Source organism: Hippoglossus hippoglossus, chromosome 10 (assembly GCF_009819705.1).
Source record: "Hippoglossus hippoglossus isolate fHipHip1 chromosome 10, fHipHip1.pri, whole genome shotgun sequence".
NCBI lineage: Eukaryota > Metazoa > Chordata > Actinopteri > Pleuronectiformes > Pleuronectidae > Hippoglossus > Hippoglossus hippoglossus.
Genome location: NC_047160.1, coordinates 18,470,997 through 18,489,641, shown reverse-complemented (window position 1 = coordinate 18,489,641; position 18,645 = coordinate 18,470,997). Strand labels below are relative to the sequence as shown.

At 42.4% G+C, this 18,645-nt stretch overlaps 1 protein-coding gene across 2 annotated transcripts in view; it reads left to right on the top strand.

Moving 5' to 3' along the window:
* Positions 1-531: 531 nt before the first annotated feature.
* The window catches only part of drp2 (dystrophin related protein 2), a 147,307-nt gene continuing 129,193 nt past the window's right edge, over positions 532-18,645 (top strand). For both annotated transcript variants that reach the window (XM_034598325.1, XM_034598324.1), the window contains exon 1: positions 532-1,046. The gene's annotated coding sequence lies outside the window, so the exon portion shown is untranslated. The remainder of the gene's footprint in view (positions 1,047-18,645) is intronic.

The window sequence follows — 18,645 nt, the reverse complement described above, 5'->3', positions numbered from 1 at the left end:
ACAGAAATCTGGAACAACAGACCTGTAGTGCAATGTCAGTGTTGCATAGATGTACTAATAATTAATCCCGTCAAGCAGATTATTGAGTATTTTTCAAGTAATTGATTCATTTTCAAAATTGTCACATACCAAAAATAGTGGAAAGATGTTATGGGGCATAACACAAAGATACCCAATTTAAAATTATATTTAAAAAAAATTTGAATAATGAAATGATAAATATTACAATTTCTTTGCTTAGTTAAACCACTCAACCCACTTTTATATATTCCTCCACTAGTTGCTGAAAAGACTCCTTAACCATTTTCTAAATCTAAGTCTGTCACTGAGTTTTTGAGCCATATTTACATGTATGTTATAAAATTTCATTGTCAGGCATGAATTGGCTTCTTATTTGGGGACGGTTTGATAAGAAGGATCAGGACTAACTTTGCTGGAAAATTGAAGAAAGTGGACAGCTAGCTTTATTTTGACGTGTTCTAGATTATACAGAATTTCTCTCTCCACTGTCAGATGATGTCGAGCTGTGAGGGAGCTGCTCTCTCAGCCTTGAGCCAAATTTCATCCTGACAGTTTTTTGGACGTCTCCCTCAGAGCTCTGACTCCAGATCCTCTCTCCTCCTCCTCCTCCTCCTCCTCCTGCGGCTGCAGCATCCCAGCCTGCACGGAACTTTTCCCTCTGGTGTGTGATCCTCGACTCTGACCGGTGACACAGTAGAAACAGTGAAATCCCGAGCAGACGCGAAGCCGGTCTCCATCCTGTGTTGTGTGATCGAGCGCAGCCACCTTAAAGGAAGCTGCGCTCTGATGTCACAGACTCCGCCGCCGGTCCAGCGCTGCGCTGCGCCGCCGCCGCTTCAAACCTTCATCTGCTGCTGCTGCTGCTGCTGCTCCTCTTCTCCCTCCTCCTCTTCTCTCTCCTCACTTTCTCCAGCCCCGTGTCTCGTCCACATCCACTGGAGTAGCTGATTTCCGCCAACAACACGTCCAACCGAGCCGCGCCGGTCCTACCTGAGCCAAATCCTCGCCTTAGGGAGAGAGAAGAGGTAAGATTGTGCTGCTGGGTTTTATTTTGTGAAGTGTGCACTGCGGGAGTCGTGTTTGGGCAAAAGCCGGGTAACCTCACACGCATCCAGGGATAAACCCCGGGACAAGGTGTGACAGTGCGCCGGACTCCTGCGCTTGTTCAGCCTGAGGTGCTGGTGGATTCTGCAGTTGTGCGTCGCTCAGCACAGTTTTGCAGCTGGATTTTCTTTTTTTCCTCTAAAAACAGACGCACTCCTTGTGATGGATGTGTTTGTGCCCGCTGAGCCCCTGGAGAACTATTGTGTTTGTGTGTGTGTGATTGTGTCCGTGCGCGCCTCCAGTCTGGCCGGTTGGAGACGTCGGAACAAAAGGTGCGCAACCGGACGTTTGGCAGCAGCGTGTTCCCCGCGCACTTCACCCTGATGTTCCCTCATTCTGACCAACCCCGCGCACAGTGAAGTGACACGCGCACACATGCGGATCAGAGGGAGTCAGTTTCCCGTCACTGATGAAGTGTGCGCCCCGGTGTGCGCTGCGTGTCTGGAGGAAGATCTTTCCTCTGCAAGTTTCCCTGCAACTCTCATCCCCTGCAGAGAAAAAAGAAATAGTGTTTCTGTGAGGTTGTCTTCCTCCTCAGTGCGTGTGTGCGTGTGCGTGCGCGTGCGTGTGCGTGTGCGTGTGTGTGTGTGTGTGTGTGTGATGGCAGACTGAGCTGATGAGTAATTATAGCCTGTGCTCACTGTTACGCACCGTGCGTGACTCCTCGTTTTTTTGAGGGCCCCAAGGATGCAGCACTCTGTGGGATAAGTCATCCTGTCTGCTGCTGTGGATGTAACCTATATTTAATCCATTTATCACAGCGCTCCTTGATTTAAACACATGATCCGAACCTAAACATATATTTGAATCAGCTTTACATTTTTCTTTCAGCTAAAACAAATACACATCCTCTATGTCTGAGTTGGAACTATAACTGATTGCCCCCCCCCCCCCCCCCATAATAGATCTTCACTACAGCCGGCGTGATATTTGTGCTGTGACAAATGATTCCAAAGAAATACATCAGTGTTAGTTGCACATTTGTCAGTGTTGTTGTGTCCAAATGTCGACAGTATGTTTATTTTTGATGAATCAATCCCATGCAAAGACATAAATCCCCTTCATGGAGATGTAATCAGTTTGGTGTTGAGCATTAGAAAAGCCTCCCTCTTCCTCTGTTTCTGATTCTTTCCAGGCTTGTTTTGTGTTTTGTCCTCATGGTGATGTGGTGACACTTCAGTCCAGGATGGAACTCTGGATCTGTGGCAGCACCGAATGGTTTATTTAGCTGTTTTTATAAAGCAGCTGAATGCTTCTCAAAGGAGGTTTAAAATGACAAATCCTGCCTTGCACAGAAATTACTCCGAAAATGACTTGTATTGCCACTCTGACCTTTTCACTGTCGCCAATCTGCGTCCATCAGAAAGTCATTTTCATGGAGGGTAATCTTGCTGTACCTAGAAATCACTTTCCTCAGAACAGGAGCACGTCTTCAGGCGGTCCAGTCTGATGTGGCGATAGGATCACATTTCTTTAAACTGGAGGACTGCGACAGAACATCTGTAAACGTAAGGAAATGAGAGGAATCATTAAGTGCAGCTCGGTGGCCATGATTGCATATAGTGGTTCTCTTTAAAATCAGATTTGGCATTTATAGGGGAGGAGCGTTTCTCAAGGCTACGCACGATTATTGTGAAAGACGGTAAAAGGATTACGAGGATGTTTTTATGCCACTGCCTATCTCCGTCTACATGCCCCCTGGTCATCTTTTATCTTATGCATTTTCAACTCTCTCCCTCCAGCTGTGTTTTAGATGAGAGGCTGTAGATTAAATTGTACAGCAGCCTCCCAGTTTAATGTTCTTTATTAATTCTCAACAGGAGAATATACTGTCGCTTGTGTCAGATAAAGAGGAGGCGGATGCTTTCTGAAGGAACCACCCAGATGACCTAAGTTAACCTTTTATTGACACAACCACCACTTTACAAAAGTGCTCGTTTGAATTCATGGATATCATTGACTTCTATGTCAAAATGAATATTGTACTTTCAGGTAGAATTTAACACTTGAAGCGACAGTAGCTAGAGGTTTAAACCATTCAGCTGTCATATCCAACAATATCCATTACTTTAGCAAACTATTTATGTTGTTTTCCACATTAGCTTTAGTCAACCATGTCAACTCTTTACTTTGTGTTGTACTACGTTTTGAGTACTTGATATGTTGCGTACTTATATGTTCCGTCTACTTATTTGTTTACACCGGGGATCAGAGAGAAACAGCATTTAATCCAGTGTATATCCTGCACAGATCGCTGAATTGACAATAAAGTTTACTTTGACTTTTCTTGTAAAATCAATTAAAACTTTAGCTTTAATTTTAACCCAGCTGTTTGAAACATGAATTATTTCCTTTTAGCGTTTGTTAGCTTTTAGCCAGTTGGCTAACGTTAGATTCCTTCCTTGCTAATTCAAACACTCTCAGCTGCAACAACAATTCTTGCTCAAGCATCTCAGTATGTGGAAATATATTTAGAGCAAATTTGAATTTAGATTTGTTGCTACATCACGACAGTTGTACAGTCGTTTATTCATTTTTAAAAAACTGTTAACCTTTAGCTAATTATCATAAGTATTTAGCAATTAATCCCAGCAATCCAATTTAACCATTTTAACCAATTAAACTAGACTAGAACTGTTTATAACATGAATTGATTTCTTTAAGCTTTAACTAACTTACAGCCATTTGGTGAACGTTAGACTTCCTTACTAACTTGTCTTGTTCAAGTGTTACAGCTGAGTATTTTGTTGAACAGGTAAACTACCTTTGTGACTCTGTTTTTAGGCTTTTCACAGTTTTGGGAGCGTTATTTAAACTGTTATGTAGGGAGCAAGCTGTGTTAAAGAGCGTCTCTGGCATGTTTTTCCTTCCCCCCCACCCCTTTATTTTTTAATTCAGGAGAGTGATCTGAAAATGTCATCCTCTGTTAAAGTCTGCCCGGGGTCTCCAGTAACTGTAGCGAAGCGTTAAGAATTAGCAACCGACCAGTGACATTACATATTCTTACTGACAAGATTATTCTATTATTTACAGTGTAAAGGTGAGGGCAGTTCAGGTGCAGTGATTTCAAGGAAGCACTGTGATCATCAGCAGTTCGTCCGGTGCGATGTTTTCTTTTTCGAGGAAAACAGCGATGAATTTAAAAGTCGCGACCCCGGTCATCAAACTGCTCCAGTGATTCGATTACAGCTGACCCCGGCTTTGACCCCATTGATTTTTACCAGGGGGCAGAAACTCTGTGTTTCCTTTTTGTTTATTGCACAACCGAATGTTTGCATTGAAAGAGCGTCTGTGATTCTTTCTGTGCAAAGGATAATTTTTGTTTTTGACATTTGTCCAAGCTGCCCTTCTTCTTTATGGTGCAATTAGCGATAGTGTTGTATTCCTGCTGGCGTCCCTACACAGTCAGCATAGCTGGAGATATCAGCGCTCATTTTTCATCCCTTTTAACATTTTTCGCTATTTACTCTTTCACAGAACTTCCAACAACCTATAAAAAAAGCCAACTGAGCTTGTACCAGAAAGAGGTTTGTTCAAAGTTTCTCTGTCGCGTTACACAATCTCATTTTGGTTTGATGTTCCAATTCCTAACTATGCATGCAGAGAGTTTGAAACACATCAAACCGACTTGTTAAATCAGCATCTGAGGCAATATAGCAGTTAGAAACGCATAATTAGGTGTTGGCATCATTTGTGGTTGACTTGGACTAACACTGACAAAATGAAGAAGTTAAGATCTCTAGTAGTAATCTCTAAACTCTAATCTCTTTTTATTGTTATTGAGGCTAGCTTGCGGCGGGTTTTACTATAAATTGTTACTTTAATTATCCAAAGCTGAATCGATTGCACTAACAAGTGTCTGTAAAGCCAAAGCTTGAGACAACTTCGCCCTCTGTCATTGACTACCACTGTTAAAGGACTTTTAAAAAGAGATGAAATGCTGCTGCTCCGGATGACATGTTCCTCTGGTCACTGTAGTTTATTTTGAGTTGGTCTCAAACACTTTGTCCTGCTGATGTTAATAGAAGAAACAAAACCTATAACCACACATTGCGGTGATGTCACAGGGTCCTGGAGAACACAAGTACATCACTGCAGCAAGATAAGATGATAAACCACTGGAGGTCAGCAACAGCAAGATAAAAGTGAGAATATTTACAAACGCATTGTTACATTTTAACTAGCTTGTACCTTGTCAAGTTTTCTTCTATAATAGTAAAAAAAAATGATTGGAAATTGTATCAAAAAATGACAATACTGAATCCCCCAGTGTTTTTCTATACATTCAAGTGAGAGAGCAGTTTAATGTGGCAGTTTTCAACATTGCTGACTAGAGACCAGCTGTGTCTTGTGCATCCTCTCTCCCTGTCCAACCAAAGGGCCACCAGGCACATCTAACAACCTCTGGCCCTGCTGGAACCGAAATATCTCGGTGTCCTGTCAAGTGGCTGCGGCTCCTGAGACCCAGATGTACGGGTAGTTGTTGTGCACCTTGGAGTATTGTCAGCTGTGGCTGTAGGACAGGTGTGCTCAGTCAGGCCAGCTGCAACAGGCCCATCATCTCCCCGCACCTCTCCATCAACCCCCCCCCCCACCCCCCCACCCCCGTGCTGAAAGATGGCACGACCGACAAATGGGGGAAGAATGGGGATAGAAAAGCAATTTGCTAACTCCATAAATTCCTGTGCCCGCGGTACCGATGCTCGACCGTGGTGACTCCGAGCTATTATTTAGAATCTGGTAAACGATGCTTTCCTATTAACATTAAATGGGTCGGCGTCTGCGGGTTGTCTCCCGCGACACGTTTATGCTGGTTATTTACTGCGCGGTCGGGCAGGCCTTGCCCTGGGAGCCACTCCGAGGGCCAGCTCACAGTATGGCCCCGTGTGGCAACTCATTCTTAATGTGGCAGGATGGGAGGGGGAGTAGCCTGTAGCAACCAGTTGTGTAATTTACAGTTTGTTATTAAGGGCAGATGAGGGAATGCTGTTGTTGTTAGAAAAGAGGATGACACAGAAATGAGGAAGCGTGTGAGTGATGGATATTTAATTCTGAATGTCAGCCTGTGTTTTTAACCCCACTGAGGGTTTGGCTCTAAGGATGGAAACAGCATCATTTCACCACTTTGACTGAGAGCTCAACAGCAGGGCACACCCACCTACACCTGCGACCTGCACCCATTGGACGGCACTTGCTGTCAATCACATCAATGCCCCAATGGCTCCAGTACATTATTGTCCATTTTACTTTATATAGGAACAGTATCTACAAAATAAACATGTTGTAATGAAGAAGACATGAAACTTGCGATGGAGATCAACTATTGACTTATTGGTTTTTCATACAAAATCTGACTTTTTGCAACCAGTTGAGTCGCCCTCTGCTGGTTATTTAAGAAAATACAATTTCTGGCCCTTCCGCATTGGCTTCAGTTAACAGACCCAAAGTCTGCATCCACTTTTTATATATAGTTTGTGATTTGTATATTCATCTTCCCCAGACGATTAAATTCTACTGATGTCCCGATCAAGTCAGAGTTTTCACTCATCCTGTGAAAGATGGAAAATTTGATATGTATATATTCATGGTTGCTGTGAATCCTAATGACTGTGGTGGTCAAAGTGAGCATATTAGCTCGCTGACAAGCTCACTGAGCCCAAAACCCGGCACTAGACTTTGAGTTTTTTTCCTCTTTTTTAATTTTCCTGTTGAAAGGAAAGAGGAAAGAGATCAAACATTTCGCCCTGAACCAGGCAGCAGTGCAGTGAGCTACAAATGTGAAAGTCGATGTTTTATCTTAATCCTGTCATCCTATGCACTAAAGATGCTGGCTTTCGTTTGTTTTGCTTTTATCTGCGTTTGTCAGCATGCGGGACAGGGGATTTGACGAAAGTCTCCACCTGAACATTTCTGCTTTTATGCTGACTAACATGCAGAGTCCCCCTCTGACACAAGCATTTCGCTACTGATGAATTATCAGACGCGTGTCAATTAATCAGTGATGAACGACTCATGGTATTTATGTTTACAAATCGTTTTTGTGTGTCTTTGTGTTGTCAGGGATGCTTTAAAAGTCAATTCCAGCACAAAACAAACAACACATCTAATCAGTTCTTTCGGGGTGAATCTTCAGCCTGTTGAAAACACTCTGGTCAATAACCTTACATCAGCACCGTCCCCTAAAACCTTTAATTGGAGTTAAAGGCTCCTACACTGAGCTGGACATTGTTCTTAGAGCTGCTGCTGACTTTGTGCCCCTGGATGCAGCTTCTTCTCCAAACTGTGCTGAATGACTTAATTGCTGCTTGACTGTTTCCAGTAAATTGTATGTGCAAGTGAGCCGATCCCTCTTATATGTGTGTGTGTCAGGTCTGGTTAGGCTAATGCAGTGTCTGCTCTGCGCCGGGTCACCCGTCGACTTCCGCACTTGTGCTGACATGGTCCAATTAAAGGTGACATGTTCCGATCAGCACGCTGTCATGTCTGGCGCTGTGACCTCGGGCTGGGTTCGGCTGTCCTCCCGCTCATCCAGCGCCATCTGTGTTTTTTTCTCAGCTCTCGTCCAAAAAGAAAAATCAATGGAAGAAATTGTTGTACTCAGTCCGAGCTTTTGTTTTTGGTTATTTATTTCACGATTCAGGAAATTGTCTTGTGTGATTTGGAAGACTGCGGTGAGTTTTCTGGCTTCAGATCATCTTAAAAGACATAATGAAGTATTTATGGCAATTTAAAATCCCTCCATGCCATATACAAGGTGATGAACTAATTAGAAATGACTTCCAATCCTCCCCCTCCATAGTCTAACCTTCAAGCTATGAAAGACGGGAAAAAACACTGCCAGGGAGCATTTTCTGGCAAGTCTTCAAAGCAAATCTGAATCAAACATTTTCTATGCATTGCTCACTGGTAGATGATGTTTAATGTCATCGTCTGTGTAGTTGAAGGTGATGTCGTGCCTCTGCTTCCTCGCGTTGCACAAAAATAAAGCTAAAGTATCCAGGGAAAGGCTCCTGCCATCCAGCACCTTGACGTCATCAGGAGCCAGAGTCTGCACGGTAGTGATCTTGATGCGGTGCTGTGGAATCAAGGCCGATAGACATGCTCGTCCAATCGCAAGTTAGTGTCAGATGTCTTTTTTTAAAGCATCAAATAAATAATTAAAACCAAACTCCTCAGATAATTAAATTTCATATTTGAATGTCAGTGTGAAAAGAGCTATATAATATGACAGAAACCATATTTGAGAAAAAAAAAAAGTCCCATCAACTAACGTGGAGAAGGCAGACCTCCCTCTTTCATTACCTGCCCTGCAGCCAGCCACCAGGGGGCGATAAAAATAATTTGGCATCACGCTATCCATCTTCACATACAGTCTGTGGCCCGCACATGCAGGTGGAACATTATGATGCATATTATCTTTACTTTCTGTTATGTTAACATTTTACTACGCACAACTGCACACATCACAGAGACTAATTACAGTTTAAGAACAGGCAACACAAGCTTTAACTCTGTCATTTGTACAACAACATTCATTCTCTGGTGCCGTGATTACCCAGGGAGCTTAACATTTTCTGTTTTATATGATCTTTCTACGATGGTTGTTGTCATATTTCTCACAGAACCGATTCTCACTGTACAGCCCCACGCGTCTCTTTATGTACAGCATCTGCAGGATCATCGTCTTTTTCATCTCTTGTTTTGATTTAGGCTCTTTGTGTTCCAATTCAATCAAATGCGGGAGATGTGGAGGGGAAATTATGTGCAGAAAACCTCATATTGATTATGATATGTTGTGTAATCAGCCGCTGCTGCAGGTTCTTCTGTGATTTGAACTGTACAAAAGTCAAAAGTGAGACACACAATAAAGCTAACAACAACGCTAACAATGCAACATCCTGTCTCCTTAGGAACAGAGATCACGTGAAACCGAGTCATTGTTGTGTCTTTCATCCTTCACTGTACAACCATAACCATGTGTTTCTCATAGTTACCACGACGACAAAGGTACCTCTCCTCTGGGTTGTAACCTGGGTTGTTGTGAAGTTGGAGGGCGTGTTGAAGTGCGTGAACATTTTAGCCTTCAGCTGCTGTGACGGAGCCACTTCACACACACAGGCTGAGTTCATTACCTCATATTCTACACTATTAAATAGCTAATGAATGCTTGTTGCTTTGTCATGATGAAATCACTCGGAAATCACATTTGACTCTGCAGCCCCGTGTTTCACCTTGGATATAATTGCTCTTCTCTAAATCTGCGATTAGTTATAAGTGTTGTCTGGCTCCTGATTGCTCACCATTTGAATTTTTTTGCATTCACAAGCTGCAGATGAATAATTGAGCGTGAACAACCTGCTTCGTTCAAAAGCCTCTGCCCCGACATTGTCCCGAAAAGCAGATGAAATGTGGTTTCCTCTTAAAATGAACCAGAAGAGAACCTAATGACTGTCTACATTATTCACAGACCAGGGACCAGTGTGGCTCCTCCTGCTGACGCTTAATTGAGCACCGCGGGAATGCTCCTCTTTACTGAATGATGATAAGAATTTGACTTCTACTCAGACAATGGAGCAACGGTGTCTCTCCTATTTCAAGCGGAAAGGGGCCGAATTCTACAAATTTCACAGGCCTCTCTGTGTGTGTGTGTGTGTGTGTGTGTGTGTGTGTGTGTGTGTGTGTGTGTGTGTGTGTGTGTGTGTGTGTGTGTGTGTGTGTGTGTGTGTGTGTGTGTGTGTGTGTGTGTGTGCGCGCGCCGCGAGCACAGACCGGCCAGGTCGATACGGCTCTAGATCCTGAGATCTGACATCATTTCTCAAAGCTGCATATTTCCCATCTACAAGGCTAATGCCAGTCTCTTAGGCTTTATGATTTATCATACAGCAAAGGTCACCATGGAAGGCTGCAATTAATCCTGTCTGCTTTTATTTGGTGCTGCTCGGGAGTGCTCGCTCCATTAGTGACATATGTCATTACAGGGCCTGTCTCCAGGATGGGAGCAGAGGAAGCAGTGGTATTTATATACAATAACATTGTTCTATCCTAGGGGCTGAATGTTCATGAGTGCTTGTAGCTCATTTACGCTCGATAAGTTTACGAAAAACAGACGGAGCCTTCTCTCCATGATCTGCGTTTATTGTGCGTGAGTTTTGCACGTCTTCTGATAGCTACAAATGAAACGGAGCAGTACCACTGGAAACCACGAGGGGCAGTGTAGCTAATTGTTAAGCGAGACAATCATAGGACACGAGGAAGAAATTTCATTAATGGCGGAAGCTTTTGAGCAGAGACTTTTCACGGGCACAGGAACAAACAGAGACCTTTGCTTCTTTCTTAAGCGGCACATTATCGTAACCTCCTCCACCATCAATATGTTTTCAGAAACTCAACTCTGCACTGCCCTCTTGTGGATGGATCAAATCAACGTAAAGGACGCATGGAAGTATGTGGACAGTGAAGGTTACATCGTTTAAAACAGACACATCTCTTTTTCTACGTTTGACTTTAGTTGTTTGATGACCTGCTGATACGCTTGAGAGCAGCCTTGACAAAGAGTGAATTATTCCTTTTAAACCTGATGAGCTGAATTTCCAAACAGCTTTACATCAGTTTTGAAATAGATATAAAATCCAACTGATGATAGAAAAATGGGAAAGACAATGGTTGTACGACACAAAAAGAAAACGAGAGATTTGGTTTCCTATGAGAAATAAAAAAAGACCAGGAGTCTATACAGCAGGAGGTGGGGAACAGTGTTCTTGTCAAGGGCTTTTTCAATACGCGACTCACAGCTGCTTTTAGCCTAAATCACTCTAAGTGATCCTCACCTTAAGTGGAACCAGGCATGACTCATAAAGACAGTAGTTCTGGCCAATTGTGCATCTGTATGTATTGTTTCTGTGATTATTGCAGGTCAGAGAGAAAAATGTCCTTCAGTGTCGTGTTGCCCTGATGACGTAATTTGTGGATAGAGCTGCGTTCGCCAACTGTTGAAAGAGCTGTCAATCATGACGTTTCACCCCATTTTGTGGTAAAGCTAATTGAAATAAAACTTTACGAAAAAAAAACAACAGTTGGACAACGATTTACCTAACATGACACAGGGTTTATGACCTGTACTGCAGCCAGCCACCAGGGGGCTACAGGGACACTCTGGCATCACTTTTGGAGAGCCGACATGTCTATTCTTCTGTACAGTCTATGGCTTATATACACACAACAACGGGGGCTGGAACCAATCCCAGCTGACAGTGGACGAGAGGAAAAGATTCAAGCGATAGAATAATAAATAATTCAAATACGTTAAGTGGAAATACAGAAAATGGCCTGAGACATTGTTCCTCTAATGTGATGCTCCTCAGAGGAAACAGACAGAGAATAACACGACTTAAATAAACGTTCCTACACAAAAGTCAAGTAAGTTAACTGCCCGTGGTTGATTCCACCCCCCAGCAAATACAGCAGCCACATTCTTCTGCTTCTTCTCATTTTACTGTTCTGTTTTGTGATGGCAAAGACTTTCCATCTTAGATTAGGCTCCGTGCCTCAGGCAGTGTTTATTTTTGTGATGTTTGCGCTGGAGAAATAGCTTGCATGATGAAAAATCTCAAGTTATTTCAACATGTTTCATAAATCTAGGTTATAATCCCTCATAATTAATGCCCAAATCTTTCTTTTGTGCCTGGTGGCTGTGTTCCGAACATAAACAGTCTTGCTCCTGCACTTAAAGCGTCTCATCAGTCTGCCTTGATAGCCTCCTTACTTAGTTCCTATGGAAACTGCAGTGTTAAGAGTTCAAACTTATTGTTATGCAGACCCATCCAGTAGTCAGTGAAATTGTACAAGGCGGGAGAACTCTTTACCCCGGCAGACTGTGTTTCTTTATATTAAATCCTGCTTTTTGACATAGGGCAGCGGGTCACTCGACTGAGAGCAGCAACTCTTAGCAAGCACTTTTACTTTTTTCCCTAAAGATCCTTGAGATGCGGAATAAACATCGACCATATGATTCCGACGTCGGATCATTTCACTGGCTTGACCTTTCAGACTCTCTCCAATCACGTTGACCTTTCCATATGCTGGTGGAAGTTGCTGTAAGCCTCTTGCCCACAACATTTTAAATCCCGACCTGCACAGAGATCCTTGTTCACGTTGATCAGATCTTCTCCTCACGTTGCTCCCGCGTTCCTTAGATCATTCTGGCTGGTTCTTTGTGAACGACACCCCGGCGCCTGTGTCGAGACGTACAGCACAGGGGGAAATGCTGATGGTGCTCGGTGCTTTTTATTTTTAGAGTCAATCTCCTGTTGGTGCTCGGTGTTTGTGAAGAGGCTGAAGCGCTATAACCAATGAATGTGAAATGCCAAACCCCGTGCGATGATATATATGGCTCGGTAGCATTTATACGCTTTCTCTTTCCCTTTGCATGATACAATACGCGTGTTTGATGATCAGTAAACATCCTGATGGATTCTGCGCGGGCTTTGATTTATGGTGTTTTGCTGTGCTGTGACTATCGGCAAGGACTAAATTACTTGGCTTCTTTTGGCTTTCTGCATCACAAATGAGTTGCAGCAGAATGTTCGCTAAACACTTGAAACGCCCACTCGTTCATCAAACTGTTTCTCGTTTCTCCTGTTGAGTCATGTTTGCCTCTCCCCATGCAAGTATTGTTAATGTGAATATATTTAAATCACACACTTTAGAGGTCTCGTGTCCAAGATTTAGGTGAAAGGGATCTTGAATACAAAATAATCCTGGTGATGTTTTCACTGGTGTGTTTCATCTAAATTGCACCAATTGTTGTTTTCAGATGTTTACAGATGTTAGCAGGTGTTTTTCTTCTTTTTTCGGCCAGTGGAAAAGGGGCTTCACATTCAAGAATGAACAAATTTGATATCAGTGAATTATGAGTACAAAGCTGAATGAAAATTGTGGCATTAGTACAGTACAGTATTTTTACTGTCTCGATGAGATGTGAGTCCTGTTTATTTCTGTGGGGGAGGTGGTGTGACGTTTATATTAATGTTTCTGGTCATTTGTCCTGGTCAATATTAAATGTCTCTATATTGCTTACAAATGCCAAATAGGACATAAGGTAAAGTGTTACCTGCTGAGATGATCACCTTTTGCCGTCAGCTTGATTGTGGACAAACTGGTGTTGATCATCTCACGTAAATCTCAGCCAGAAGTCCATTGAATAAATTGAGTTGAATAAGTCCATTTCAAAACCTAATTATTCAACAACCACATCAAGACACGAAAGCAGCCACTGGTACCACGGCAAGAATGTTAAGGGAATTCATGTTCAAACAAGGTTCAGTAAAATTAATCCATACTGTTTTCCTTAGTTGCGTGAACCACTACTGATCTTTTCTCAGATCAAAACAAAACAATTGCCCAGACAACCGCAGCGCATGTAGAAAACTGCTAAAAAAAAACAGTCCAATCGATTTTTCTAAGTCTGAAATCTCTGCTCTGGGTTTCCAGTCTGATAGAGAATCAATTTTAAGATATGCTTCTCATTTACGAACCACTTGTGGTTTAGAACAAAAATTTAATCTCTAAGGCAATAAGAAGACCAGGGCGTCTCACTTTGGTCAACGCAGTTCATGACTGAATTGAATTGTAGCCGACTCTTGGGCTTGGTGGAGGTGTGTGCTCTTCTGAATGCCATTACACTTACTCATCTTTTTGCCTACTCACTTACATCAACTTACATCAGGTCTATAAATATTTTGTGCTGTTTTACCCCCTTGATTTGTTTGCTTTGACATTCTCCTGCTGTCTGATTAATTTTTTTATTTTCTATCTAAAGCACTTTGAACGACACTGTGATGAAAGGTTCTGTACAACTGAAGTCGTCTCATCTTTTTCTCGAATGAGAAGAAATAGAAATGAACTTGAAACTCTTCACAACTGGCCCTGGTTGTGTGCTCCTGTGTGGTGCTCGTGCGAAACCACTGTTAACAGAACGCATTCAAGGTTTTAACTCTGCGTCCAATAGATTGGAAGAACTGAGTGAATGTGTCAAAGAGTCATTTGTTCTTAGATCTCAGTCAATGTGCAAATGAGCCGTGCGAATAAAAGACGTAAACTTTAGGTTGGTGCATCGATCAATCACGGCTGTTTAATCGGCTGAGTGCTGCGGGAGCTGCACACAGACGGACGGATGACAGACTGAAGCAGGTGCTGAGACACTGACCTCCACGCTACCTGACTGTTTATCTGGGGCTGTCAAGGCTGCCATTTTTCTGAATGCCATCCTCGTCTTTGTTGCGTCGTCCAAAACTCTGATTGCGTCTTCCTTCGACACAACCTTAACATCAAGACTTATCTCTGGAACTCAGACTGGCAGTCCTTATCCCTGCACTCTTTCATGCTCTTATTCAAAACACAAGGGATTTGGCGAGGCTTGTTTCCCTCTTGCTCTTTAATATGGTCCTGGGAGGGAATTCAAAGAAACACGCGAGTGCGTTTGTGTCATCATTTTGAGTAAGAGTTATTTTGTGCCCAAGTACGCATCATCTATAGAAAGAGAAGAATAAAAGAAAGAGGAGACAGGGACAATCCTGGATTTGTGCAGCTCAGGAGAAGAGTTGGTCTTGCTTTCTGCATGTGGGACTGCCTGCGTCGTGTTTGGTTAGACTCAGATGCAGCTGTGAGAGTTTGTATGCAAGTGTTTTCACTGTGGCGTGAGGAAGCTCATCTGGGTCGGGGGGGAGCCTCTGGCTGTCCAGGTGAAAGATAAAGTTTCGGAATGAGGTCGTCCAGAGGAGGAGGAGATAAAATGTGAGGCTGCAGTGTCGAAGATATTAGTTATTAGTACTCACCGTGCATACTCACACAGTTATAAACTTTTAATTACATTTGGATTACTTCTACACTTCAGAGGATATAGCCGGAAAACGCAATGTCAATTTCCAGACTATTATTTGGATTATTTCACAGACTGGTGGATGGTTGATGTTGTGGATTTCAGCGAGCAGAGAGGAAAAGCTGTTATTTGCATATATTCACCTAACAGCGGTTCATTCATTTTCCTGGAATTTAGTGGGATCTGGTAGACGACTGCAGGCACAGACCTAATTACCTGAAAATCCATCCATCCATCCATCCATCCATCCATCCATCCATCCATCCATCCATCCATCCACATGTAGATAAAGATAGACAACCGTAACAACAGTAGCCAAAATGTCCCTGTCGCCCCCTGTTGGCTGGCTGCACAGTCACAAATGCTCAGCTGAAGATACACAGGAGAAGCCTAAATCAACCACAGAGAACACAAGGAAAGTAACACCATCAATAAATACACAATGAAATATATATGATGTAGCTCTTCTCAAAACATTTAATACAAGATATAAACCCAAAAGGGCTGTTACCAAGTCATATCAATATTAGTTTTTATATTTATTCGAAATCACTACAAGCGGTTTATATGGTATCAGAGGACAATATGCTGAGGAAAAGAGGAATCAAAAAGAGCTTCTTGTTTGTAAAAAAAAAAAAAAATCCTATTGACCTCAAGTTTCAGTGCAAGTCGGATGTAGAATATCTTACAGGAATGTGGTTGAGGGGATTTATCGACCGCCGTCCTGTGATGGAAGTTTTTATGATGAGTATGAATCAACGTTAAAGGGTCTGAACAACTCGGGTAAAGAGGTGATAATTCTTAAGGGTTTTAACTTAAGCTTAGGCTGACAGGAAATGGAGGAGTATTCTGGAATGAACCAGAAAGGATAATAAAATATCATTTTTATTACATAGTTTGATTGTAAACTGACTAGAAAAATACTTTATTTTTAAACAAGGAACAAATTTGAACATTTTAAAAGATCCAAACGGGGACCTGTCTAAACTGGATATTGAGCTGAAGCAGTTGGATTGAAGTTCACCTACAGTATCAGTAACCCAGAGGTGCGCTGCAAAACCTGTCAGGACATAATAAAGAATAATAAAAGGGTAGATGTTTTACGGTGTCTGTCGAGTAAAAGACACAAACAGGTCAAACTTCCCCTGGAACTGAGCAGATACTATCCCCTATGAGAAATAAGAATTTTCTTGAAAACAGCTAAATCTCTATAAAATTCTATGATATACAGGCGATAAATAAATAGTAAATCAAGTCAAGAAATCAAATTTCTTATCTCAATATCTTTTCTTTGGACATTCCTTAATGACTCCCTTAAAATCAGTTGAAGACTTGGCAACAACTTTCAGACCAAGTGCCGCTGTAATGAAACCACCAGACTCTATAAACCTGATCCTTTCTTTGACTGGAGTGAGTGAACGAGACAAAATGAAAATAACAACCAATTTAAAAAGCTCTGCAGCTGCAAATGTCATAATACTTGAGCAACTTTATGCTTTAATCTCAAAAAGTTATTTCCTCAATGTTTTATTTCCATTTTCATTACGACATCAGTTTTTAATTACAGTTTTCATGACCTGAGTTTCTACAAGATGCCATGAGGGGAGTTTGGTACCGGGTGTAAACGCCCCTCTGGCTGCCTCCCTCTGCCTTTCAAGCACTCTGACAGGGAGTCGACTCCAGGGCAGACCCACAACACGCTGGAGGGACGACAGCTCTCTCGTCTCCACGCTGACTTTTAAGCACTTGAGATGCTGCTGAAGAAAAGTATGTTTGGTTTGCTCTGCTTCCTATTTCACCGCTAGTGCTGAGAACCGGAGAAATTGGATAAAATTGATCAAAGAAAATTGTTTGTTTTGTGCTTTAGGATTTTGTGTATGGAAAAGCCCAAAGTAACACGGAGACAGTACCCCACAGAAAACACTGCTCCAGAATGCCTCGTCGTCATGTGACATCACAATATCCTACATTTTCATAATGCACAATAGCGGATAATTTGATCCCCCCCGCTCCTAACAAAGCCAGGCAAAGCGAGAATGGAGGTCCACTTTTCCTATGTGTGCTGGAAGTCGTTGACCAATCAGTACTGAGTGGGCGAGTTGTCCAATCACAGCAGACTGGGGTTTAACAAGAGGGGCCACTTGAAGAGACGGGAGCTAAAAGCAGGCGTTAGAGACAGAGGCTGAAAAGAGGAGCTGCAGCGATGGTTAGTTTGGGGAAATGTGTTTTCTGAACATTAGAGCGTGAAAACCTTCTCAAGTAATAACCCAAATTTAAATTATGAACCAAAAAATAAGAGCATGATATGTCGTCTTTATGTTCTAGTTTTTAGTAAACACGTTTCCACCAACCTGAAATCATCTCACTGGTTAAATTAAATGTAACTGTCATTTTTGTCACAATTACCAGTAATTAATTATGATTTCGAATGGCTCACAGTTGTCATTTATATCGTAAAATACACTTTTAATCTTACGTGTGACCCAAGTCTGTTGAACCTTTTAATGCACAAAAACAATCGCTCGCTGCTTTCTGTTCACACCTCTGTCTGACAGCCGCAAATGGTGAGAGCAGCATCGCAGCCATTATGAAGTCATATAAAGTATAAAGGTCATTGTCAGTGCTCAGGTTGCACATTTAAATTTAATTGAGGTGTATGAATAGGTTTCTCGCGCTCTCCTATTTCCCACTCTGTTTATGTATCATCATAACCTGCATGGCTGCTTTTCCTTCACCTCACCTTTTGAGCCCTGGACCTTGACGTGGAGATGTGCTTTTTGTGATCCAGCTCCTTTTGTTGCTGATATGTTAAGTCAAGACAGAGCAGACTGAAGTGGGGGTTTTTGTGTGTGTGTTTGCTCTCCAGGCGAAATGAGGCATCACACATCTTTTCATCCTGGTACCTAGCAGGTGGACCAGGGCCGAGAATGGATGATTAAATCATCCGCTGGACCCAAAGGGCAACACGCAGGCGGCAGATGAAATGAAAACTGTTGGAGGGAATGCTGTGATTTGAGATATTTTGTATTCCCAGTGAATACAATAGCAGACAGAATTGACAAATCTAAGGGGTGGAGTTGAGAAAGATGGAGCTCTGGGGCTGCAGTGTTTGAGATTTCAACCCACGAGTCCAAAACTCACACACTCCTCATTTACCACCTCTTGACGTCTGTGCACCTCACTGTTGGTTTAAACAGATGTAGGCTCACCTCTATCGATCCAGCAGCTGCTCGGACAACAGGTCATTGTTAGGGTGGTTGTAATTGAATGTGCATCTTCCTTTTATGGAGCTGAAAATATATTCACTAATAATTCTGATGAAAACAGATATTGGTGAGTAACAGACATTTTCAGCCCAAGGTCTTGAATCTTGTTTTCCTTCCCGCTTGCCCTCACCAAAGAAAATATCAGGGTCTTTGCTTTTTAATCACATTTAGCTTTAAGAAAACCACCTCATCATTAAAGTAGTTCTCTCAATCACCCTGAACATGGACACAAATCAGTTTCCATGGTAACAATTTTTTTTAACCTTCAGATTGCATCAGTATAATTTCAGCCCCCTCGCTGTTTCTTGAAGAGGCAGCAGCGTGATGGGAGGGAGCTGCAGAGGACGAGGAGGCACAAAGGCACAGAAGGAGGATGAT